Source organism: Oreochromis aureus, linkage group 3 (assembly GCF_013358895.1).
Source record: "Oreochromis aureus strain Israel breed Guangdong linkage group 3, ZZ_aureus, whole genome shotgun sequence".
Classification (NCBI taxonomy): domain Eukaryota; kingdom Metazoa; phylum Chordata; class Actinopteri; order Cichliformes; family Cichlidae; genus Oreochromis; species Oreochromis aureus.
In genome coordinates, this window is record NC_052944.1 from 66298068 (window position 1) to 66324202 (window position 26135).

The window sequence follows — 26135 nt, forward strand, 5'->3', positions numbered from 1 at the left end:
TTGAGCTTTGTAAGATTCCACTGTCTTTGTTTCGACTTGTTCCCTTATCGTGATATCTATCTCAGAGTTTTCTGTTGACCAAGAGTCAACATAAAAACAAATATCAAAACCAAAACGTAAAAAAATGCATCATATTTGAAACCAAAATAACTGCAGAAAATATCCAAAATTAACATATATATATATATATATATATATATATATATATATTAATGTTGGATCATCACAGTGTTTTACTGACCAAAAATACTGATAAACAAGCAAAATTAGTGTCCAACACTGTATTACATCTAAAGAAAATGTTATTTTTAAGTCATGGCTCCCATTTTTCCTAACAATGTTAATGCTAGAGGAAGTCTGGAACCGTTCTTGAGCGTTGGCAACTTTCACACACTATGTGCATCAGCGTTTCGCAACCCTGCTGTGAAACTTTATGTGGTCTTTGTTGCTGTGGCTCCTAAACACTTCCACTTTGCAGTTAATCGTGGACTTGGGTAAACTATTATAGTACCACACTCAAATTCAGTGAGGAGCCTCTAGATATGGCTTCTTAGAATTGCTGCTTCCAGCTTTCTGGTGGTTTCCAGCTGCTGGGAGTCCCCCCTCCAATCGTAGAGTGTCACCAAGAGATATTCTTCAAAATGTCCTGAAGAAAGCTGCACATGTTGTTTCATGTTTCATTTGACACAAAGTGACTAAAACAGAGTGGAGAAAATCCAGATTTCCAAACATCCTGAAGAACACGTTATTCAAACCTCTTTTGGTGCTTGACTGCTAGAGATCATTTGATTTTAAAATGTTGGTTTTGTTATGAAAACGTGTTTGCACAGGTAGTTTCAAGATTTTTTTTTTTTTTAAACAAGAAAAAAAAAGCCCAAAAGAAATAGCAGGAGTGCACAGAGAAAGAGGGCGGGGATTCATTTTCCGTAAATGAAGAAGACGTCACATCACTGAGAGGAACAATGAAGGAAACATCTCTGCAATGTCTGCTCAGTAAGTAAAAACCTCTTAAGGTTACCTAAAGTTTATTTTGACAGATTTTTTGATTGTTGATTGATGACAGATGAAAGAAAATGACAACAACAAATGAAACAGTATTTCAAGAAAGTTTAAAACACAAAGAAGACACATTTCAGCTGTGAAGAGGAAGTTTGAGCATCTTACACAAAAAAAGGATGTGAAAAACTGAATTTAGCAATTTAGTGATTTTAAAAACAGAACTGTACTGTGGACATACATTTACTATTACTTGTGATGTCTTTTGAACAATGCATACAGAAAGTCTACAGCACGAAAACAAAGTAGAACGATATTAAAAAACTGAAAAATTGCTTGTTTGCCTGTTTGACAATAATACAAAAATTCCTCCATCCTCAGATTAAGATCAAGACTGCTTGTTTCTGTTGTCTTTGTTATAAAAATAATTGAAGTTAAAGACTTTGTCTGATCTTGAAAATAAACATGTTTTATGTGGAGTTTTTTTCTATCAGTGTTTGTGTTTATGTCTGTGGACGTGATTCATGTCTGACTGCAGTCATCACATTTGACAAATCACAAGTTTCAAATTTTGACATGAAACATAAATCAGACTTTAGAGGAACATTTTAATCAACACTGACACCACAGAATCTCTTTATTGGACACAGCAGTACAGAAGAAAATATGACTGATCACTTGATTGACTGATTGATGAAGAATTGATGTGTTTGTGAAAAGTCAAACCACCCTTTCCTCTTTAGTTCTGATCTCACTGCTGAGCTGCACAACACACCAAGGTCAGTAACCTTCTTCTGTCACAGTTTAAACCTGATAAATGTTCACTGATATGACCTGATTGTGTTCATGTTTCACAATGGAAAGTACAACAGATCATCAGTTTTTCATTGTAACCCTCACAGCTCGTCTGACTGTGAGTCCCAGCAGCTCTCAGTTCTTTGAAGGAGACTTTGTGTCTCTGAGCTGTGAGGAGGACGACAGCTCTGCTGGATGGACTCTGAGGAGAAACACAAGCAGAGACACCAGAGCTGAATGTGAGGAGTGGGGAGAATCAGCTGGTTCTTCCTGTAACATCAGTGCCATCTTGCTATTGGACAGTGGAGTTTACTGGTGTGAGTCCAGAGAGGGTCCCATCAGTAACATGGTTAACCTGACAGTCACTGGTAAGCTGAGTGTGTGGAGTTAGTGTTGATGAAGCTGTGTGTAAATGGATGAAATGCTGTAGTTTGTCTCTGTGTTGAGGTGGATCAGTGATCCTGCAGAGTCCTGTCCTCCCTGTGATGGAGGGAGATGACGTCACTCTGCTCTGTAAAACAAAGACCACTCCCTCCAACCTCCCAGCTGCTTTCTATAAAGATGGCTCCCTCATCAGGAAGCAGCCTACAGGTCACATGACCATCCAGCATGTTTCCAGGTCTGATGAAGGCCTCTACAAGTGTGACATCAGCGGTCATGGAGAGTCTCCATCCAGCTGGATCACTGTCACAGGTGACACACTCACCTGTCTGTGTTTCTGCAGCTTTCAACATTCACAATGTGACGACAACTTAATGACTGTGTTTGCTTTATTTTAGACAAACACACCACCACACCTCCACCTACATCCACACCTCCACCTACATCCACCTCTCCTCCTGATTTCTCCTGTGTCCCTCTATCACTCTTTTCTCTTGTCCTCACTGTGTCAGTTATTAGTTCAGTCTGTGTTCTGGTTCTACTGGTGTTACTGGTTCTGCTGGTGAGACGACAAGTTCAAAGGAAAACTGAATGTGAGTCTGAGACGTTTCTCTTTCAGGTTTAGTTTCTCAGAGTAAAGTTCTGTAAATTATTTTAACATCATATTCACAAATTATTTAAACTGTTTCCTGCTGTGATTATGAAACAGTGAATTGCTTTGCTGTTATCTGACAGGGGAGGAGTTGGAGATGATGACATCACGTACAGCAAAGGCTCAAGTCATCAACAACAGCCAATCAGAGGAAGCAGAGGTAGTTTTTAATGTGCTGTGTGTTGAGGGTTCATGTTGATATTCAAAGGAAATATAAAAATATGTTAAATGAACTCTGTGAACTGATCTTAAACTCGTGTGTTAAACACAATTGAAATTCCTTAAATATTACTTGTATAATCTGCATTGTTCACACTAACATTTGTTAAAGACTGAAGAATAACTCTTTGAGTTGGTTTAACTTGAGCCCAAAACACTTTCCCTCACACACAGCTTTTCATAAAAAAACTTAAAATACATTACTTTTATTCTGCCCCTCCCCAGAACTGTGGAAACATCTGAATCTAATTTAGATTCATTCATTTATATTTTGACAGTTTATGATCCAGAGCAACACAAATTGGATGCAGAGTTTCCACTTTAAGAGCTTTTTACCATGAAAATACACACACACAGATCATCTTACTTCCGATTGCCTACACTGGTTTATTTTTAATTATTTACATATGAAGATTATTTGAGTTTTTCCTTCCTCGATTTCTTCCTTTAAATCTAACCTCTCTTCCTCTCCTGTTCTGGTTTTTCTGAGTTAAGAAACGGTCCTGGCTCAGTGACCCAGTGTTTCTGTTTGTATTGTTGTTCCTTGATTTCATGTGTCATTGTGAGTCTCTTGGTTTTGGTTTCTGTCTTAAGTATTCCTAGCTCCTTAGTTCTTTAGTTTTACTGAGTTCTAGTTCTTAGGTTTTGGTTCCATGTGTGTATATTGTTGTGTGAGTTCTTGTGCTGTTATGTTTATCTGCCCCCCAGCTCCTCTGTGCACTAGTCTTAATAATCAGTGTGCTCAGTTTTGCATCCTCCTTTCTCATCATGTGTAATTATCCTCAGCTGTGTCTCTCAGCTTTTCCCTCTTTGCCCTGTTGACCTTCTGTATTTATTGTCTGTGCTTGCCTCTGTGCTTTGCCGCATCATTAACATTCATGCCCTCAGACCTGCCTGTGTGTTTTGGTTCTTGTTCAGTTTCTAGCCCTCCTAGTTGGTTCTGTTTTTGACTTATGCCTGCAGTAAAGCAGTGGTCCTTGAGTTTAAGTTCTGCCTCCAGGAGTCTGCAAGTTGGGTCCTTTTCCTGCCTGCCTGCACCCTGCCATAACACTTTCTCTCCCTGTCAAATACAGCAGCTGGACCTTTACCTACAAAACACAGTGAGACAAACTGTTTGTGTGTTTGATGATCTTTGAGCGTTGAACGTTTGTTGAAACGTTACATTTGAAAGAACTTGTCATTTAAAAAATGCTACTCCCTTTATGCTCACACCTCTTCAGTCACTCTAGCCAGATGCTGAAATATCAACCACAACTTATGGGCAGTTTGGTACAGATTATTATTTTGATTTTTGATTTTATGTATTAATAATAAATGGTGCTGATGCTGTCTGTAAACATTTAATTTATCTGCATCCTCACCAACATCAGCTACTTCCTCCTGTTGTTTTCAGTGAGCTGACATATGAAGCTAAACTGGGATCTCTCATCACAGTGCTGATGATCGTGTGTTTCAAAGTGTGGGTCTGTTTTGTACCTTGTGGTAAAAGGTGTGTTTTTTTTCTTCATCTAGTGTTAATAATCAGTGACCAAATATAACCAGAGGGTGATTTTCCAAAGTAGAAAAAAGATGATGATCACATCATTTTTGTGCTACATGAGGAACAATAACTCTGTTCTTTTAACACACATCCTGAACACTAACACTGCATTTATAAGTTGTGGTATTTGCAGTGATGTCCTCTGTGTGTGTTTTAATGAAACTGAGTTTATGTCTGGAAGATGTCAGATACATAAACTTCTCCTTAACATAAAGATTTATTTTATTCTTCTTCAGACTTTAACTGTGATGCTCTGATACTTTCACTAAGATTCTCCTGTTGTCTTCATTTACTTTACATAAACATGAGTTTACAGAGCTTTTTATTCTTCTCATGTTGAACTGTGTGTGTTTGTGTTCAGACTTTAAAGCAGAGCCAGACGTCGTCTACTCCTCACTGAAGTAGTCCACCAGTCCAACCACTGACGTCCATCTGCTGGTCTCTAACTGGTCCACACAGCCACACAATATTGATTTGCATATATTCTGTAGTGTCTTCTCATTATAATATACACACTCAGTGTTTGTATGAGTGTATATAGTATAACTAAAATATCAATGTCATCTGTGCAACATCAATAAACTTTGCTGTCACATATTGTTCCTGTCGTGTGGTTCTGTGGGTTTCAGAAGTATTGCTGATGGAAAATGTGAACTGTTTTTCTAACTGATACACACCTCTATTCAGAGCAGATAAGAAAGAACAGACACACAACTTAACCTCAACCACAGACTAAAAACAGCAGGAACATCTTTCAGTGGCTGAAATGATTCAGAACAAATTGTTTGTCTGAAGAGTTGTGTATCAATTTGTGTAAAGTCAATCAAATTGGTAAGATTTTACTTCATTAAGACTAATGTTGAATTAGTTTTAATCCTAAACAGGCACTTTTTCTGTTCACAGCTTTTCTATTTGGGGTTTCTAATGAATGTTAATCAAATCAAAACCTCAACAGTAGATTAGATTTAAATCAGTGAGCTGCCTTCATGTACAGTCTGAGGGATTTTCTCACATGTAAAATTGCTGAAACTGTCTCCTCACTCTGAGTCACACCTGTTTGTGCTAAAGTGCCCACTAGTGGAAAGTTGCTTTGCATGACATTGTTCTTTAAACATGGCTGCGTGCTGACAGTGCCATTATGCTGGACGAGTCGCTTGTGTCGTGGATGTCGCAAGCCAATTTTGACGTCACATCCTGCGTCGTGTAACACAATCTTTGTGGCACATTGGCTGGTTGTTACTTCTGGATTTTTATAACTTGGCATGTTGAGCCGCAGTCGCCACAGCTGTGTTTTACTCACAAGTGTGCAACCATGTCAGTGTTTACCATAATTTTTATGATATTCCACTACAGGGGGTCAGAGACATGCAGACATACAAAAGTTTGAAAATGGGAAGAAAACATCTTCTCCTAAAGCAGCGCTAAAGTGGCGATATTGTCTTAATGGCAACACCCATTGTTTAGGAGAACATGGTTTCCTGCACCATAACGATAAACGTATGTGAAACAAGTTTGCTGCAGCGAGAGACCATTACAGCGAGTATACTGAGGCTTGAGACCTTAGAGGTGTGAGGTGGAGGCAGGCGATGAGATCCCGGTGAGTTTCACAAGTTTTTATTCCAGTTATGCCATATTTATTTATTTTAGCTGCTGAGATATTAGATGAAAACAATAAAATATAAATATCCAGTCTGTATTCCCAAGATAGGTATCCCACACAAAACAAACCTACCTCAGTTAGTGAGAGACTTATAACTGAAGCCACTGAATCTTTGGAGTCACCTGGCGTTGAGCTACAAGGAAGCACTGATGATCTTCCAAACTGCTCTTTCAGGGCCACATCTGCTTGGAGATCAACCTGTTGCATTTGAAGAGGCCCAGCATTTGCCCACTTGAAGTGCTGTGTGACTTCCTTTGAGAACCCTCTGACATCAGTGATGAGAAATGGGTTCTTTATGAACATGGTGAGCTGCTGTCCAAAGCTGAAGCTATCAAAACGTTTGCTGAAGTTTTCAATCAGCTTATCAACAAAGTCAACAAAAGAGGACACATCTCTCTGTCCCTGAACCTGTTCCTTCACTGTTGGGAAGTGTGCATAGTCTCCTTGCAGATCTTCTTTGAACACTTCAAGTTTCCTCTGAAAGGAGCAGACAGCTGTCATCATTTCACAAATTGAATTGTCCTTGACCAGCAGCTTCAGTTCATTCAGGTGTGAAGTGATATCAACCAAAAAGGCCACAATATCCATGTTTTTCCCATCATTTAAAAAGAGAGAAAAGTTTGTTGCTTTCTGACTTTCTGCTGCTTCACTTCTGATGGACCAAAATCTCTCCAATGCCCTGCCTTTGCTGAGCCACTCACATTGTTGTGAAGCAGAAGATCATCAGCGTGTGCATCAACTTCTCTGAGGAATTCCCTGAGCATACGATGCTGACATAGGTATTTGCTTTATTTTGTCACAAAGCTCTTCTTTTTGTTTACCCTCAAGTAATGTTTCTGCTACTGCACTCATGCACTCTTTGACAACACCTGCATCTGTGAATGGGTTTTTGTGTTCACCTAAAATCCAAGCAACTCTGAGGGAACATTCATGAGCACGTTGTTGGGCGGTGAAAGAACTGGTTCAGATCCTTGTGGATTGATCACATTGGGCTCTGAGACTGCTAATTTTCTGGGACCTGAGTTCAGACTTGGGTGGGTGTGATTGTTCAAAGGCTTTGTGCTTTGTCTCATAGTGGCGTTTGACATTGCCACTTTTAATCAGTGCCACGGTTTCTGAACATATGAGACACACTGGTTTGCTGCTTGCGGCCGGAAGAATGAACATATATGCGTCGGTCCATTCAGTCTTGAAAGTTCTATTTTCAGTGTCTACTTTTCTCTTTTTTGAAAGCTCCATAGTTGTTTTACCTCTTGTGACTCCCACTCACGTCTTGTCTCCCTGTATCGTTAAGCGTCTGGCTTGTCATCCGCCTCTCACCGTCTCTTTCCTCTGTCTGTCAGTGTCTGGATTCAGCGTCGCGATCGCCTTGAATGCACAGATTTGATTGGCTAAATAGTGTCACGTGGGTGGCTTAACTCGCACACAATTGGTTTGTATGTTCCCTGGTCTAACATAATGTAATGTTACCGCTTAAAATTGAATCGCCCCGTCAAAATGAAATATAATTTAATATTTTGTTAACCATAGGTCCGGGTCCATATAGGATGGCGACTGGGTCCGGACTCGGACCCCGGTCCGCCTGTTAGTGACCCCTGATCTAGACTAATGGTGAAAAAACTAGTAATTCAGTGTTCCAACATTTCAGCACAAATGAACCAGCAGCTAATAAATGGGGCACGTCTAAACTGGCTAACTGAATGCCAGACAGTCCTAATCCTTTAAGCTTGTTAAACACAGACTACATGGGCACGAAATGAGCATCTCTGAGCATGTGCTGTGTCTGTGTGCTATCACAGCTCTGATGAAGGATTATACGATTCTCCTTCACTCTTTGTTTTAGATTTTTACAAGTCTGAACATGTGAAAATTACACATTTGCATAACTTAACAATTACAAATACAGATATCAGTGTCACAGGCAAAGTCACCGTAACCTGATCTTGATATGAATCTGGTTGCGATGGCAAGGCAAGAGAAAAAGCTCTTCCATCTCCTTACTGAAGGCGAAAGCTGATGTTTTGGTTCTCAGCTCTCCACCTGATCAAAAAACAGACTCAATATAATGTGTGTGAATCAGCACTGGAATTCTAAAGCGGTTATTAAAATTACCTTTGATTTGAGTAAATGTTCCTGTGGAAAGGTGAATAAGAAACGTAAACACATAAAATCTCTTTACATGCCTTTCGTACATATGAAATATTACTCATGGAAATATATATGTAAAAGACAAATTCACTGGCAAATTACTGGGATGCAGCACTGAACATGAGAGGAGCTAATCTGAAAATATGTGAACCAACCTTCCAGTTGCTCTCTGGTCTAGAGTCACTGTAAATTTTGCAAAGAGTCAGATGAGGCAGAGACGCAGGAGCTGATGTGCATTCAAAGCTGTCTCTGAGCAGCTTCCAGTATATTTGTAGTGTAGCTTAGTAGGAAGGTGATATAGAAATGCAGAGGGATAAACAGCACAACACAGCTGAGAAACAAAGAAAAATAATAATACCAAAAAAAACCCCCAGACTCCTGAGAAAATCCATATTTCCATATTTCTTCGACATTTACCGACGAAACATGAACATGTAATTTACACGTCCTTTCCTCTGTGACCGCTAGAGGTCGCTTATTTTCAAAACGTAGGTTCGCCATGGAAACTGTGCTATATATATATATATATATATATATATATATATATATATATATATATATATAACACCCAGCACGCCCCTGCGGGCGGTTTATCCTTCAAGCTCGGGTCCTCTACCACAGGCCTGGGAGCTTGAGGGTCCTGCGCAGTATCTTAGCTGTTCCCAGGACTGCGCTCTTCTGGACAGAGATCTCCGATGTTGTTCCCGGGATCTGCTGGAGCCACTCGCCTAGCTTGGGAGTCACCGCACCTAGTGCTCCGATTACCACGGGGACCAGCTTCTCGTGTTCCTTCTTCCTGATGTTGCTGTCATTCGGAACCGCTACATCTATCACTACAGCCGTCTTCTCCTGTTTGTCTACCACCACTATGTCCGGTTGGTTAGCCACCACCATTTTGTCCGTCTGTATCTGGAAGTCCCACAGGATCTTAGCTCGGTCATTCTCCACCACCCTTGGGGGCAGCTCCCATTTTGACCTCGGGACTTCCAGGTTATACTCGGCACAGATGTTCCTGTACACTATGCCGGCCACTTGGTTATGGCGCTCCATGTATGCCTTGCCTGCTAGCATCTTGCACCCTGCTGTTATGTGCTGGATTGTCTCAGGGGCATCTTTACACAGCCTGCACCTGGGGTCTTGCCTGGTGTGATAGACCCCAGCCTCTATGGATCTTGTGCTCAGAGCTTGTTCTTGTGCTGCCATGATTAGTGCCTCTGTGCTGTCTTTCAGTCCAGCTTTGTCCAGCCACTGGTAGGATTTCTGGATATCAGCCACCTCCTCTATCTGCCGGTGGTACATACCGTGCAGGGGCCTGTCCTTCCATGATGGTTCCTCGCCTTCCTCCTCTTTCTTGGGTTTCTGCTGCCTGAGGTATTCACTGAGCACGCTGTCAGTTGGGGCCATCTTCGTGATGTATTCGTGGATGTTTCTTGTCTCATCCTGGACTGTGGTGCTGACACTCACCAGTCCCCGGCCCCCTTCCTTCCGCTTAGCGTACAGCCTCAGGGTGCTGGACTTGGGGTGAAACCCTCCATGCATGGTAAGGAGCTTTCTTGTCTTTATGTCAGTGGCTTCTATCTCCTCCTTTGGCCAGCCTATTACCCCAGCAGGGTACCTGATCACGGGCAGGGCGTAGGTGTTGATGGCCCGGATCTTGTTCTTACTGTTCAGCTGTCTCCTCAGGACTTGCCTGACCCTCTGCAGGTACTTGGTGGTCGCAGCTTTCCTAGCGGCCTCTTCATGGTTCCCATTTGCTTGCGGGATCCCCAGGTACTTGTAACTGTCCTCTATGTCTGCAATGTTGCCTTCTGGTAGTTCAATCCCCTCAGTTCTGACTGAGTTCTGTTACCATCCGACTACACTTCTCCAGTCCGAATGACATTCCAATGTCATTGCTGTATAGCCTGGTAGTGTGTATCAGTGAATCGATGTCTCGTTCACTCTTGGCATACAGCTTGATGTCATCCATGTACAGGAGGTGGCTGACAACCGCTCCGTTCCGTAGTCGGTATCCGTAGCCAGTCTTGTTAATGATCTCACTGAGGGGGTTCAGGCCTATGCAGAACAGCAGTGGGGACAGAGCATCTCCTTGGTAGATCCCGCACTTGATAGTGACTTGATGGTCCAGATGAACAGAATCAATCTTTTGGGAAGCGGCTGTTCGGTTTCTCCAAGGTAGAGGTCTGAGCATTCCTCGCCACACTGTACAGCATACACTACGTTATTAAGTTTGTGTTTGGGAGTTTTGCCCTTAGAACGAACCAGTTTTTGTCTGAGTGTGTTGCTGGGTCTGAAGTACACTGGGATGTCATGCTTGGAGAAGATTCTCCTGAGTTTCTCTGATAAACCTGCTACATAAGGGATGATAATATTGTTCCATTTGTCCTTCTGTTTCTCCTCAGTTGATGTCTGACCCTCTTTTTCTGTGTATCTTTGCTGATTTGAAGCCCAATTAGGATAACTATGTGTTTTAAGAGCTTCCTTTACATGCCTGTGTTCCCTCTTTTTGCCTTCAGGCTTAGAGGGAACATTTTCTGCCCAATGTTGTAGGGTCTTGATTACTCCAAGTTTGTGTTCCAGGTGGTGGTGGGAGTCAAAGAGGAGGTACTGGTCTGTTTGTGTGGGCTTCCAGTAAACTTCACTGTTGAGGTTAAATCTGATCTTGATTAGCATTTAATTTCTGCTGCCATCTACTGGTCAACCGAGGGTAGCTGCAGATTATTGCAATTGAAAAGGTTAACCTTAGATGACTTACTAACACTGTACTTGTTACTGGTATTAATAATAATGTGCTTAATAAACAGTTTTTAACCTATTTTGACAATTTTATGGCATTTCATGGGCAGATGAATAAAGATGAAGCATAAATTCTTTAATGACTTTAATATTTCTTTATTTCTCTCACATGTTGTGAATCTTAGATATAAAACGACCATAAACTGTAACTGTCACTTTTTATCATTTGTTTCAGTTTTTCTCTTTATATGTTTATGTTTCTGATAAATTTCATTTTAACTTTAATTCAGAAAGCCCTCAACAATTTTACTTTAGTGCAAATGAAACAAACAAAAAAAAACAATCCAGTCTTCCTAAACTCACAAAAACTTTGAGTCTTTCATTCGGAGGCCCTGAGGTGCAAAACTATGGGCAGAAATCTGTGCCATCAGAAACTGAATTTGAATAAGTTAAATTTGAATTTGAATTACTCGGATTGAATCTGAATTGTAACTTGAATGAAAGCTTTTGAAAACTGAATTTGAATTAGTTTAATTTGAAATTGAATTTATGGTTTGAAAATGAATTGATTTGCTTTGAAACTGCATTTTATCCTTTAAAAATTCAGCTCTCGAATAATTTCAGATTCACTTCTCACCATTCAGTTTCAGTTCTACAATTCAATTTCAGTTCCAAAATTCAGTTTTTGGGACTTACATCCGGTTCGGTTCAAGCGCAGATTAATAGAACTACAGACTGATAGCGTTACTGACGGAATCTACAGCGTCTTGAGCTGAATTAAGACTTCAGAAGTCATTCGTCATGTCGAATGACCAGCGGATAAACTCTCAGGTTGGTAATAAATGTATTACATGTATAAGAACAAGCGTCATGTTAACAAATGATAGCCGTACAGTAACCTTTATGCTTATTGTAGCTGCTAGCTAAAAACGCTAATTTAGCCTAGTTTGCCCTGATTTCAGCTTTGACAAACAAATATGATCGACTGTTTCTAGTAGAATTCCAAAGTTGTCATCTTGTACCCTGTCAGAGCCCTGTATGCTTGCAGAGACCCTACAGTAAGGAAACATGCAAAACGCTGTCCAAACCTTTGTATTTGAGCTTTATTTATGTCTTCCACAGCATCCCAACTCTTTAGCTAACTTAATAACTTTAGCTAAAGTGAATAGTTAGTCTAATTCATTAGTGCAGCATTACTGGATCACCTCTGTTTGAAGTAATATAATATGATATACAACTATCACTGAAACAGCAAACTTTGTAAATAAACAACACTTCTCATTCTCTAAACGTTTGGCCACAGCTGTAGATTACACTATCAGTGCTTTTTCACTCTTGACAATAATTACATTTCTAAATTCTCTTTGTGCATTTACAGGTAAACAATATCTAATATTTTATCTAAATGACTGCTTTGTCTTTGAAAAGGTGAAGAGCCTGAGGCCGGTGACAGTCCAGTTCTACTCTAAGTACATCCTTACGGTGGCTCACAGGACAAGGCGACATTCCTGTCCTGCCAGAAGAGAAGAGAAACTTCAGAGTCTTCATGAAGTTCAACCAAAACCTGTCATATTCCGTATGACAGGGGTCTCAAACTCCATTCCTCGAAGGCCGGTGTCATGCAACTTTTCCATGCCCTCGAGGACTGGAGTTTGAGACCCCTGCCGTATGGTGTTCATGCAGTTTTCTACCCCACAGTTACAGCATGTCTGACTGCCTGTTCAGCATATGCAAAAATATATGATGAGTTTAAGCATGTGATGACTAAGGCCTTCCATTATGGTGTTTGTCATCACATGTCACAGACATCTGGATGATCATTTGGAATAAACAAAAAACAAAAAACTTGTTACTTCATCTTTTATCTTTATTATTATTTTTCTTATTTTACATTTTTCATTGTTAGGCATTAGGTTTATTTGTAGTAGTCCTTTCCAGCTTCTTTCCCTCTTCCATGTTACTGTGTCAGCTTGTCATCATCTATTTGGGGTTGGGGTGGAACAGGAAGTAAGGAACAGAAAGTGCCATTTAAACCAGGAGAGGTTCTTATATTTCAGAAGAAGGATTAATTCAAAAGAAATGACCGCAATGCCATATTTTATTTAGGAACCCTAGAGAGCACTTTGCAAAATAACACATTCTTATAATTTCACCCTCAGATGAGCCAAGCTACGACTGTCAGGGAAGGTGATGTAGGTACAGAGCATGTGAGAGTGGTTAAGTTAATGTCTCTTGTCTAGATGAAGGCACAGGAGGGATCAATGGCACAGCGTAGAGATTCAGTATCTTCAGTCTTCAGTGGACACTCCATTTCTGGCACAAAACACCTGTAAAAGATGGTCGATTTAGGAGGTGACCCGACAACTTCAGCCTGTCAAACATAGCAATGGAGCAGTATGTTTAAAAAAAAAAAAAAATCTAATTAAGCATGCACTCAGTACCCTAAGAATTATTATGATAGTTAAACACAGTGATAGTTGTATATCATATTATATCACTTCAAACAGAGGTGATCCAGTAAAGCTGCACTAATGAATTAGATTAACTATTCACTTTAGCTAAAGTTATTAAGTTCGCTAAAGAGTTGGGATGCTGTGTAAGACATAAATAAAGCTCAAATACAAAGGTTTGGACACTGTTTTGCATGTTTCCCTACTGTAGGGGTCTCTGCAAGCATACAGGGCTCTGAGAGGGTACAAGATGACAACTTTGGAATTCTACTAGAAACAGTCGATCATATTTGTTTGTCAAAGCTGAATCCAGGGCAAACTAGGCTAAATTAGCGTTTTTAGCTAGCAGCTACAATAAGCATAAAGGTTACTGTCACGGCTATCATTTGTTAACATGACGCTTGTTCTTATACATGTAATACATTTATTACCAACCTGAGAGTTTATCCGCTGGTCATTCGACATGACGAATGACTTCTGAAGTCTTAATTCAGCTCAAGACGCTGTAGATTCCGTCAGTAACGCTATCAGTCTGTAGTTCTATTAATCTGCGCTTGAACCGGAACCGGATGTAAGTCCCAAAAAACTGAATTTTGGAACTGAAATTGAATTGTAGAACTGAAACTGAATGGTGAGAAGTGAATGTGAAATTATTCGAGAGCTGCATTTTTAAAGGATAAAATGCAGTTTCAAAGCAAATCAATTCATTTTCAAACCATAAATTCAATTTCAAATTAAACTAATTCAAATTCAGTTTTCAAAAGCTTTCATTCAAGTTACAATTCAGATTCAATCCGAGTAATTCAAATTCAAATTTAACTTATTCAAATTCAGTTTCTGATGGCACAGATTTCTGCCCATAGACCTGCTCTACCACCTGAGCGATGTGAATGAAATGTGAATCCTAAAGATTCATCATTCACAGATAAAATACAACTCTCTCACTTACTCTGAAACATCAAAACATAAAATGGTATTGAAAAAAAATGGAAACTGTTGTGTGAAAAAGATGATGAATAATTGACTAATCACATTATTTCAATAATTTCAGTTAAAACAAAGTGTGAGATAAAGGCTCGAGGCATGTTTAAATCCTTAAAATAAAGTGCACTCAGTGAAGCCCATAAATTACCTGAATATGTTCCTTGAAAGGCTTACCATAGCTGCACATCTACAGTCTAACTGCACCTACACTATAACATCCTCATGATTTTAATACGAGTAAATAAATGAACATATTCATATAAACAGAAAACACAGATGCTGTTGAGTGGTTGCATTCCTTACGTGTGCACAGGCGATGTTTGGCTGTAAAAGATCTTGTCACGGTTCTGGGTCTGTTGGACCCAGTATTTTGAGTTTATCATATTTTGGTTTACTTTTGCATCATGGATTATTCTTTATGTTTCTCTGGTACTTTGTGTTTCAGTTATGTTGGTGTTTTGGATTGTTTTCTCATTCTATGATGTTGATGATGATTAGTATTATTAGGGTTTCATGTTTCTGTTATCCATGTTTTAGGAATTGTGGTTTCACTTATAGTTCAGTTCCATGTGTCCTTTTCTGCTCCGTCTCTCAGTGTCAAGTCTGCGTTCTTGTTTAGTAATTCTTGTTTCCTGTTTTACTTTGGAGGTTCATGTTCCTGTCTAATGTCTGTGTGTCTAGCTTCGCTCCCTCTGTCTCGTTAGCCCTGACTTCTCCCTGGTGTGTTGCCCTCCTGTCTCTCATCCCCTGATTGCGGCTGTGTGTATTTAAACCCTGTGTGTTCTCCTGCTTGTTGCCGGTTCGTCTGTGTTCCATGGTGTTTCATTCCTCTTGCTGCGTCTCTCTGCCTCGCACCCCGTTTCGTATGTCCTCAGGTTTGTTACTTAGTTTTCCCAGTTTAGGTTTCTCGAGTCATTTGTCATTCCTCACTGCCACTTCTGTAAATAAAACGTCACTCTCATCACAAGTCAACTGCCTGCATTTTGGGTCCTTTTCCTGCTTCACCACACGGCTCGCCCCGGCGGCCGTGACAGATCTTCTGTTTGTCTGCTGTGACAGAGAACGACCTGCCTTTATGTATGATCAGTGGGATTGCGAAATCAACACGGGGTTGTAGTTTTCTCAGGAAATTTGAACGAGCATAATGAAAATGGTATCCACCCTCCGAATTTGATTTCTATTTTAGTCTATTTTCATACACAGAATGTTGTGTTTACCTCGGACTGGCGATCCTGGCGGTCGTCCTGCATGGGGTGGGGATCGGTAAATGTGTTCGTTTCTGCGTGTGGTGTTTTTGTTGTCTCCCTCCTTTTTCTCACATTCCTGTGTGTGTTTATGTTTGTTCAGATGTGTGCTGCACTGCAGGCTGCCACACCTTCCGTTCATCAGCCGTCACCAGCTGCAGCGGGTCTTTTCCCAGCTTCCACTCTCTCCGTCTTTCTCTTTCCCGTTCCTGTCTGTTCTGACTGTAAGAACTTAAATATTAACAAATAAATAAATAATAAAGAATAAAAAAAACTATGACAATCAAGTGGCTCGGCGTAGCAAAAACCATATTCACTATTCACTTGGGGAAATAAATGTGTTGGGCATTTTTCTTGGCCTTCAGAAAATAATTCTGACGTCTTCTGTCAGGATCCTGGGTCTCTCGACCCAGTGTTTTGAGTTTTCTTGTGTCTCTGTGATTTTGTATTATGTTTTTTGTATAAAGTTCTCTTTGTTAGTCTTCAGTTAATGTCTTAGAGTATAGTTATGCCGTTTTGAGTTTCTTGTGTTCCTTAGTTCCTCGGTTATTTAGTAGCTCCCCTCCTCTCCAGTATGTGTCTGTGTATTTCCTGTTTTATTGTGAAAGTCTGTGTTTTATGTCAGTGTGTTCAGGTTGCATTTCCCTTGTCTTGTCAGGTCAGTTAGGTTCCGCTGTGTCTCCCTCTGTGTGTATTTTTAGTGTGTGTCCTCTTGTGCTCGTGGCTGGACTGTCTGTGTTATCTCCCTGTGTTCTTGATGGCTGTTTTCTCTGCTCGTTGTCTTTTGTGTTACCACTCATGTTCAGGTCTTAGTTTTCCCAGTGTAGATTATTTCTAAGTTCTGTTTCTCACCACCCTCGCCTTTTGCTTTTAAGTCACCCAGTCTCAATAAAGCCCACTCACTTCACTGCAGTATCCACATCTGGGGTCCTTTATTAAATTCCACACAGCTCGCCTCGCTCGCCGTTAGGGATGCAACGATACCAATTTTTTCAAACCGATCCGATACCGATACTTGGATCTAAGTACTTGCCGATACCGAGTACAAAAACCGATACTTCTACCACACACAAGTTAAACTTAACCGGTAGTAAAGAAACGACCCCAGACAACTCTTTAACACAAACGAAACGTTTACTGAACGTAAGGGCAGAGACAAATACTGTACAACACATCCCTTTTTTATGATATTGATATTCCACTTCCTTAACCAAATGAAATACACTGTATAAATGAAATAATTCCCTTTCAAATTATATTAAACAACCCAACTTATGTTATCACCTTTTGGTAAGTGACTCACTAATATACACTCCAAAACACGTTATATAACTCCACTAAACATACAATATTCACACATGGGCTCCACACACTCACATTCACACTTGTTGCAGGCCTGTTTGCTGCTCACGCCGGACGATGGAGAAAAATCCTCTTCTCCCCAGTAAGAGCACAAAAGTCTGACTTACAGTTCCGTTGCTCGGTAGGTCGCCATTCACCAGTCCCACACTAAATCCACTCCCCTGCGGACCCGATGCTGTCTCTGCTACAGCGCGTTAGCCAGTCACTGTCCAGCTCTCCGACAGTCCATAGCAGCTGCCTCCGTGGCGCAGCCAAGCAGTCCGGGCTAGCCTTTAGCCTCGGCGGTCATGGCTGGAAACACAGTTTTCCACGGTGGTGCAACCGTTGAAACAAAAAGTCACTTCACCCACACTCTGTTGCGAAGCTCTCACACGGTTAGCTTTCTAGTCACACACTCTTTTGTGCAAGTTAACCTCAGTAAAACTAGCCGAGTCTCTCACTTTGGTTCAGCTAACCTCGTGCATCTCTCCATGCCGTTCTCTTCTGTGAACTGTGAACACCTTATGTGGCGTTCAAGTCCATGGGAATTATGATTATCTACTCCCAAATTCCCATCCGGGCTACATAAGTATCGGTTCATGGTATCGGTTAACTTTTACGAGTACGAGTACCCACACATTTTACAGTATCGGCCCCGATACCCGATACCAGTATCGGGATCGGTGCATCCCTACTCGCCGTGACAGCTACAGTGCTGGACAGGAGAAAAAAACAACACAAATATAAATGATGGTAATAACTGCATAAATGCTTCTGTATTCTTTGTAATATATGAACTAAACACACAGTGAGCTCAGGTTTCTGCTAAATGAAGTCATGTATTAATCCTTCTGAGCTCACTTTATTCTGTTAACAACTATCAGATGAAGCTTTGACACAAGACACAGAGATATTTCAGATGCTAAAGAGACTTTATTGAAACAGAGACAATCATCAGAATAAAGTGAAACAGAGCTAATCGAACAGATTGTAGGATCAATCAAATGTTTCACTCTGTTCTCACACGCTTCTCTGCATTTAATTATTAGTTATTATTATTAATACTTGTTTCACTTACACACAGTCTTTGTCTTGTCTTCCTCTCCTCACCACCAACCAGTTGCCGTTTTTCTCACTTTCTTTGAATCTACACCCACTACGCCATATTGACAAAGTCTAATATATCGTGCGGTTGATTAATCATTCACTAATTTGACTTTAGAGATACCTGAAACTTTAGAGACATTATAGGTACATGTTTATATGATGTGCAAGAAACAGCACAGTTTGTGTATCAGTGAATTATGAGTAGTTCACCTTCAGGAAGTTTCTTCCTGGTTAAACCTCATGAACAACATCCACCACCACTTTATGAAGCAGTCTGGTAAAAAAAACCCAACAACTTTTCTTCAAATTCAAGGAAAAATGATTAATCAAAGACAAAGGAGGGATGTTTTTGATTTGTGGCATTTTAACCACAGCTCAGGCCTGAGATTTGGAATAATGTGCCAGTTGTTGCATGTCTTGTTCTCTTTAATTTCATAAAAGTATTTCTTGTCATGATGCATAGTATGAAATAATTTAGTTCAGCCAAACAGGAAACAGATGGTTCTTCTTAAAAGAAAAGGGAACAACTACTGCTGATAAAAGAAGCTACATCATTAATTTAAATGAATACGCAGAGAGAACAGGAGAAGATAAGATATCAAATCAGCTCTCTGACCGGTCAGAACCGGCTCTGTGCATATGTTAGTGCCAAGTTCCTGCTCTCATGTGAAATGTACACAGTCCCCTCTGTGTGTTGCTACTGTGTAGAAAAACTCAGAGCAAACACACAAAATGAGTTACGCTGAGGCTGTTTTGGATTCACATGATTTCATTTATTAATAAGTTGTTGTTCATTAACAAAATTTAAGAGAGACAAAGAGACAAAGAAAGTCAAACTGTTTCACTGTTTTGCTGCAACATAACAGTCTAACAGCCGGGTGGGAAGCTCCCAACATTTCCTGTCTGGTTTCAGTCATTATAAAACGTTTAATGAGATAAAGATCACTGTGTGTGTGGCTCTGATGGATTAACAGAAGGTTTGCTGCTGAACTGTTTTTGAGCCTCATGTTGATGCCACTAACAAAGAAGTTCAACAAAGCCTGTTCTTTTTTAGGAAAATGAGATCTTTTAATGTATCATCTGACATGTTGTCCTTGTTTTTCAGAAGTTTTTTTTGAATCTGTTGTTTCTTTCTGTATTGCTGCTTGGTTTAGTTAAAAGAATCTAAAGAACAAGAATCGGTTTGGACTTTTGGTAAAAAACTGCCAGCAAAGTCTCAGGGCATTGGCAAGATGGGCTTTTGGACATTTTTAACAAGCATGTGCTGAGGAAGGCTCATTCTATTGTTAATAGTTTTAAACATCCACTTCACAGTGAGTTTGACTTGCTGTTCTCTGGCTGTCAGTTTAGAGTACCTGTGAAGAAGACCAAAAGACTGCAGGTTTCCTTTATCCCTACTGCAACATGTCTCCTTAATAGTAAATAACTGTCTTGTGGCTGTTTATAACTGTTTATTTTAATCTTATTGTTGCCTTTGCTGCTAAACTAATTTACACTTGTGGGACAATACAGTATTGAATTGGACTGATTCTGTAGAAAAACAGTGAATCAGTTCCAACAAAAGAAACAGGTGGAGCTTTGGGGCAGCTTTTTAGAAACCTCAATGTTTTTTTCTGCTGTGATTAAGACGATGAAAGCGCCAGCCTCATGTGACCTCGAGTATTAACAACAACAGCACATTATCACCAAGTCTTTAATCTCAACCTCCTGAGACATTTCCAACATCATGTGACGCTGGAAGCTCCTGTGCTGCCACCTGCTGGATGATTTATAAAACACAGCGGTCACTGTGAGTAAACATTAAAGCTCAGTTGATGAGTTCAGATGTAGGGGTAAAGTGAGGAGGCTGTGTTTTGTATGGGCAGAAATCTGTGCCATCAGAAACTGAATTTGAATAAGTTAAATTTGAATTTGAATTACTCGGATTGAATCTGAATTGTAACTTGAATGAAAGCTTTTGAAAACTGAATTTGAATTAGTTTAATTTGAAATTGAATTTATGGTTTGAAAATGAATTGATTTGCTTTGAAACTGCATTTTATCCTTTAAAAATGCAGCTCTCGAATAATTTCACATTCACTTCTCACCATTCAGTTTCAGTTCTACAATTCAATTTCAGTTCCAAAATTCAGTTTTTGGGACTTACATCCGGTTCGGTTCAAGCGCAGATTAATAGAACTACAGACTGATAGCGTTACTGACGGAATCTACAGCGTCTTGAGCTGAATTAAGACTTCAGAAGTCATTCGTCATGTCGAATGACCAGCGGATAAACTCTCAGGTTGGTAATAAATGTATTACATGTATAAGAACAAGCGTCATGTTAACAAATGATAGCCGTACAGTAACCTTTATGCTTATTGTAGCTGCTAGCTAAAAACGCTAATTTAGCCTAGTTTGCCCTGGATTCAGCTTTGACAAACAAATATGATCGACTGTTTCTAGTAGAATTCCAAAGTTGTCATCTTGTACCCTCTCAGAGCCCTGTATGCTTGCAGAGACCCCTACAGTAGGGAAACATGCAAAACAGTGTCCAAACCTTTGTATTTGAGCTTTATTTATGTCTTACACAGCATCCCAACTCTTTAGCGAACTTAATAACTTTAGCTAAAGTGAATAGTTAATCTAATTCATTAGTGCAGCTTTACTGGATCACCTCTGTTTGAAGTGATATAATATGATATACAACTATCACTGTGTTTAACTATCATAATAATTCTTAGGGTACTGAGTGCATGCTTAATTAGATTTTTTTTTTTTTTTTTAAACATACTGCTCCATTGCTATGTTTGACAGGCTGAAGTTGTCGGGTCACCTCCTAAATCGACCATCTTTTACAGGTGTTTTGTGCCAGAAATGGAGTGTCCACTGAAGACTGAAGATACTGAATCTCTACGCTGTGCCATTGATCCCTCCTGTGCCTTCATCTAGACAAGAGACATTAACTTAACCACTCTCACATGCTCTGTACCTACATCACCTTCCCTGACAGTCGTAGCTTGGCTCATCTGAGGGTGAAATTATAAGAATGTGTTATTTTGCAAAGTGCTCTCTAGGGTTCCTAAATAAAATATGGCATTGCGGTCATTTCTTTTGAATTAATCCCTTCTTCTGAAATATAAGAACCTCTCCTGGTTTAAATGGCACTTTCTGTTCCTTACTTCCTGTTCCACTCCCAACCCCAAATAGATGATGACAAGCTGACACAGTAACATGGAAGAGGGAAAGAAGCTGGAAAGGACTACTACAAATAAACCTAATGCCTAACAATGAAAAATGTAAAATAAGAAAAATAATAATAAAGATAAAAGATGAAGTAACAAGTTTTTTTTTTTTGTTTATTCCAAATGATCATCCAGATGTCTGTGACATGTGATGACAAACACCATAATGGAAGGCCTTAGTCATCACATGCTTAAACTCATCATATATTTTTGCATATGCTGAACAGGCAGTCAGACATGCTGTAACTGTGGGGTGAAAACTGCATGAACACCATACGGCAGGGGTCTCAAACTCCAGTCCTCGAGGGCATGGAAAAGTTGCATGACACCGGCCTTCGAGGAATGGAGTTTGAGACTCCTGTCATCTGGAATATGACAGGTTTTGGTTGAACTTCATGAAGACTCTGAAGTTTCTCTTCTCTTCTGGCAGGACAGGAATGTCGCCTTGTCCTGTGAGCCACCGTAAGGATGTACTTAGAGTAGAACTGGACTGTCACCGGCCTCAGGCTCTTCACCTTTTCAAAGACAAAGCAGTCATTTAGATAAAATATTAGATATTGTTTACCTGTAAATGCACAAAGAGAATTTAGAAATGTAATTATTGTCAAGAGTGAAAAAGCACTGATAGTGTAATCTACAGCTGTGGCCAAACGTTTAGAGAATGAGAAGTGTTGTTTATTTACAAAGTTTGCTGTTTCAGTGATAGTTGTATATCATATTATATTACTTCAAACAGAGGTGATCCAGTAATGCTGCACTAATGAATTAGACTAACTATTCACTTTAGCTAAAGTTATTAAGTTAGCTAAAGAGTTGGGATGCTGTGGAAGACATAAATAAAGCTCAAATACAAAGGTTTGGACAGCGTTTTGCATGTTTCCTTACTGTAGGGGTCTCTGCAAGCATACAGGGCTCTGACAGGGTACAAGATGACAACTTTGGAATTCTACTAGAAACAGTCGATCATATTTGTTTGTCAAAGCTGAAATCAGGGCAAACTAGGCTAAATTAGCGTTTTTAGCTAGCAGCTACAATAAGCATAAAGGTTACTGTACGGCTATCATTTGTTAACATGACGCTTGTTCTTATACATGTAATACATTTATTACCAACCTGAGAGTTTATCCGCTGGTCATTCGACATGACGAATGACTTCTGAAGTCTTAATTCAGCTCAAGACGCTGTAGATTCCGTCAGTAACGCTATCAGTCTGTAGTTCTATTAATCTGCGCTTGAACCGAACCGGATGTAAGTCCCAAAAACTGAATTTTGGAACTGAAATTGAATTGTAGAACTGAAACTGAATGGTGAGAAGTGAATCTGAAATTATTCGAGAGCTGAATTTTTAAAGGATAAAATGCAGTTTCAAAGCAAATCAATTCATTTTCAAACCATAAATTCAATTTCAAATTAAACTAATTCAAATTCAGTTTTCAAAAGCTTTCATTCAAGTTACAATTCAGATTCAATCCGAGTAATTCAAATTCAAATTTAACTTATTCAAATTCAGTTTCTGATGGCACAGATTTCTGCCCATACAGGTCATCCACTGATCGGAAGGTTGGTGGTTCGATTCCTGGCTTCTGGACTTCTTTGAGTTGCTTGAAGACGTTTCGCCTCTCATCCGAGAAGCTTCTTCAGTTCTAAGGGTCAATTGGTGGGGAGTCCCAGATTTAAACCCAGTGGGAGTATCCCCCTAGTGGAATCCTTCACTGCGCACATTAACGCCGTGGATAAAAACATCAAGTTCACCAGGGAAGACACAAAGGATAACTGTTTGCCTTTCCTGGACTGGCTGTGAACATTGAAGAGAATGACAACCTCAAAATTGAAGTTTACCGGAAGCCCACACACACGGACCAGTACCTCCTCTTTGACTCCCATCACTCTGTGGAACACAAACTTGGAGTAATTAGGACCCTACACCACCGGGCAGAACATGTTCCCTCTAAGCCTGAAGGGAAAAAGAAGGAACACACACATGTAAAGGAAGCACTTAAAACATGCAGTTATCCTAATTGGGCGTTCATAAAGTCAGCAAAGAGGCACAGAAAAGAAGATCAGACACCAGCGAGGGAGGATAAGAAAGACAGACGCAACAACGTTGTCATCCCCTATGTGGCCGGTGTATCAGAGAAACTCAGGAGAGTTTTCTCCAAGCACGACATCCCAGTGTACTTCAGACCCAGCAACACACTCAGACAGAAACTGGTTCACCCGAAAGACAAAACTCCTAAACACAAACTTAACAATGTGGTGTATGCTGTACAGTGCAGCGAGGAATGCCCAGACCTCTACATTGGAGAGACCAAACAGCCACTTCACAAGCGCATGGCACAACATAGAAGAGCCACCTCCACGGGACAAGACTCAGCAGTTCATCTGCATCTTAAGGATAAAGGTCACTCTTTCGAGGATGCCAACGTTCACATTTTGGACAGAGAGGACAGATGGTTTGAAAGAGGAGTAAAAGAAGCCATTTATGTCCACTCTGAGCGACCATCTTTGAACAGAGGCGGTGGTTTACGACACCAACTGTCTGCCATCTATAATCCAGTTTTGAGATCCCTCCCCAGACACCTTAACGCCCACTCACATCCTGGGCCATCTGACCTCAGGAAATCACATGATAGGGTGGGGCCAGGTTTAACAACGAGCTCACCCGAAACCCTGGCTGATTAGGTCCCACACCCGCTTTCACACCTTGGCTCATGTGATTAGGTAGAGGATCATCAGGGGGTCCTTTGTCCCTCTCTGTCCATCTGGGACTCCCCACCAATTGACCCTTAGAACTGAAGAAGCTTCTTCTCCAAGGGTCTTCAAGCAACTCAAAGAAGTCCAGACGCTTTTCTTTCCAAGCTCCTTAGTCTACGATGACCTGGATGACTGAGAACCTTCACAGACATTCCTGGCTTCCCCTAGTCTCCATGCCAAATATCCTTGGGCAAGATACTCACCCCAAATTGCTCTCCGATGCATCCATCGGAGTATTAATGTGTGTGAATGTTAGCTATGAAGCACTTAGAAAGATGTGCTTGTGCGAATGGGTGTGAATGGGTAAATGCACAAGTTGTGTAAAGCACTTTGAGTGTTCAGATGAGTAGAAAAGCGCTATATAAGAACCAGTCCATTTACATTTACATTTTTATCCAAAGTCCACTCGACAATCTGCTAACATCTCTTTATGCTCTCACGTGTAATTATTTGATGCAGGGAGAATTTATGAGGTTGCAGTACTGTGCCAACCGCAGATGGTTTTTCTCTCAGCTGCTCTTTAATGTTTTCATCAGCACTGAGGCTTTGGTGATGGTTTTGATTTATCTTGGTAACTTTGATCAACAAATTTTAACTAAGTTTTGTTTATGTGTCTTTTAGCAATCCTCTGGTTCAGTACTTCATTTTTCAACTTTGTTTTTCTCCTTTAGTTCTGATCTCTCTGCTGAGCTACACAGGTGCTGAGGTAGGTGCAACCCAGTACTAGCAAGGTGTTCCTAATATAGTGGCCGCTTGGTGTTTGCATGGTGTATAAAGGCATCAGTCACAAAACAATAAGAGCCAGTAGGTGGCAGCAGAGGAGCTTCAGTTTGCACAACAAGTGATGGTTTTCATCTGACCTTTGACCTTCACAGCATCTCTTCTCAGAGGTGCCTACTCCCTGCTCCTTGTGTCTTCTTTCCTCGCTGACTTTTATGTTGTATTACATATATTCTGTCCACAGTGCTGGGGCCAGTATAGAAAGTATACAGCTCATTCATTTCACACAGTTACACTCAAAAGACACACAACAGTGTTTCCACTCCATATTATGTTGACTGAAATTAAATCTTGTATATCAAATGAATATATAAGGTAACCTAAGATTAGCATGTTAAGAATGAGATGAAATATATTGAGTTAATTATATTAACCTCTTAACACTTATTCAAACTCTTAACCGAAAATAATTTTATTCAGATCTATAGCTCATATTTATTCCAATCACAGAGCCCTCCGTCACTCTCCTGGTTAAATGAACACAACATGAGTCATTACAGCTGAAATTATTAGTGGCAGCATGCATGTATGCTACTCTGTTTATGACTTTTATGAAACACAGAGTGAGCTGATGCAAAAGTCTCCTGACACTCTGCAGGTACTTTACTGGGCTGCTGGTCAGACGAGGCTTCTCTGGAGCACTTTGTCCAGCTCGGGTGTTTCAGCACCAAGGACAGCGTGCAGCTCTCTGAGCTTCAGCAGCAGAACTGAATCCACAGACTTTAGCAGCAGCACAGGAAGTGACACACACATAACTGCTCACATGCTTTTTAAATGTTCATTTATTATTGTTTGTGTTACATTCATTCACAACCAAATTTGAATTAATCAGATGATCAGTGTTTGACTGCTGTCTGTCTTCAGTGTGTCACTCAATACTTTATCATTAAAACAGAGAGTTGAGGTGTTTTGCTGTTTGAAAAACTACAAACTCATAAACATGTGAGTCAGACTGGATTTCTGGATCATTATTTTCTCACCTGTACCTGAATCAGCACAAACCCACAGAGTTTGAAAACTCTCAGTGAACCTTTACGTGACTTTGATTCACAGTGGAAATCTGCTACCGTCTACTGGTAATGCAGGTGTACTACGGCAGAGCTGCAGATTTGTATCACAATAAG

General features: G+C 40.3%; 1 long non-coding RNA gene across 1 annotated transcript; it reads left to right on the forward strand.

Moving 5' to 3' along the window:
• The first annotated feature begins 962 nt into the window (after positions 1–962).
• Positions 963–2259, forward strand: LOC120437372. The gene is made up of 3 exons (XR_005611064.1): positions 963–1775; positions 1899–2159; positions 2239–2259. It is a non-coding gene; the product is annotated as an uncharacterized LOC120437372 (long non-coding RNA).
• Positions 2260–26135: the final 23876 nt, after the last annotated feature.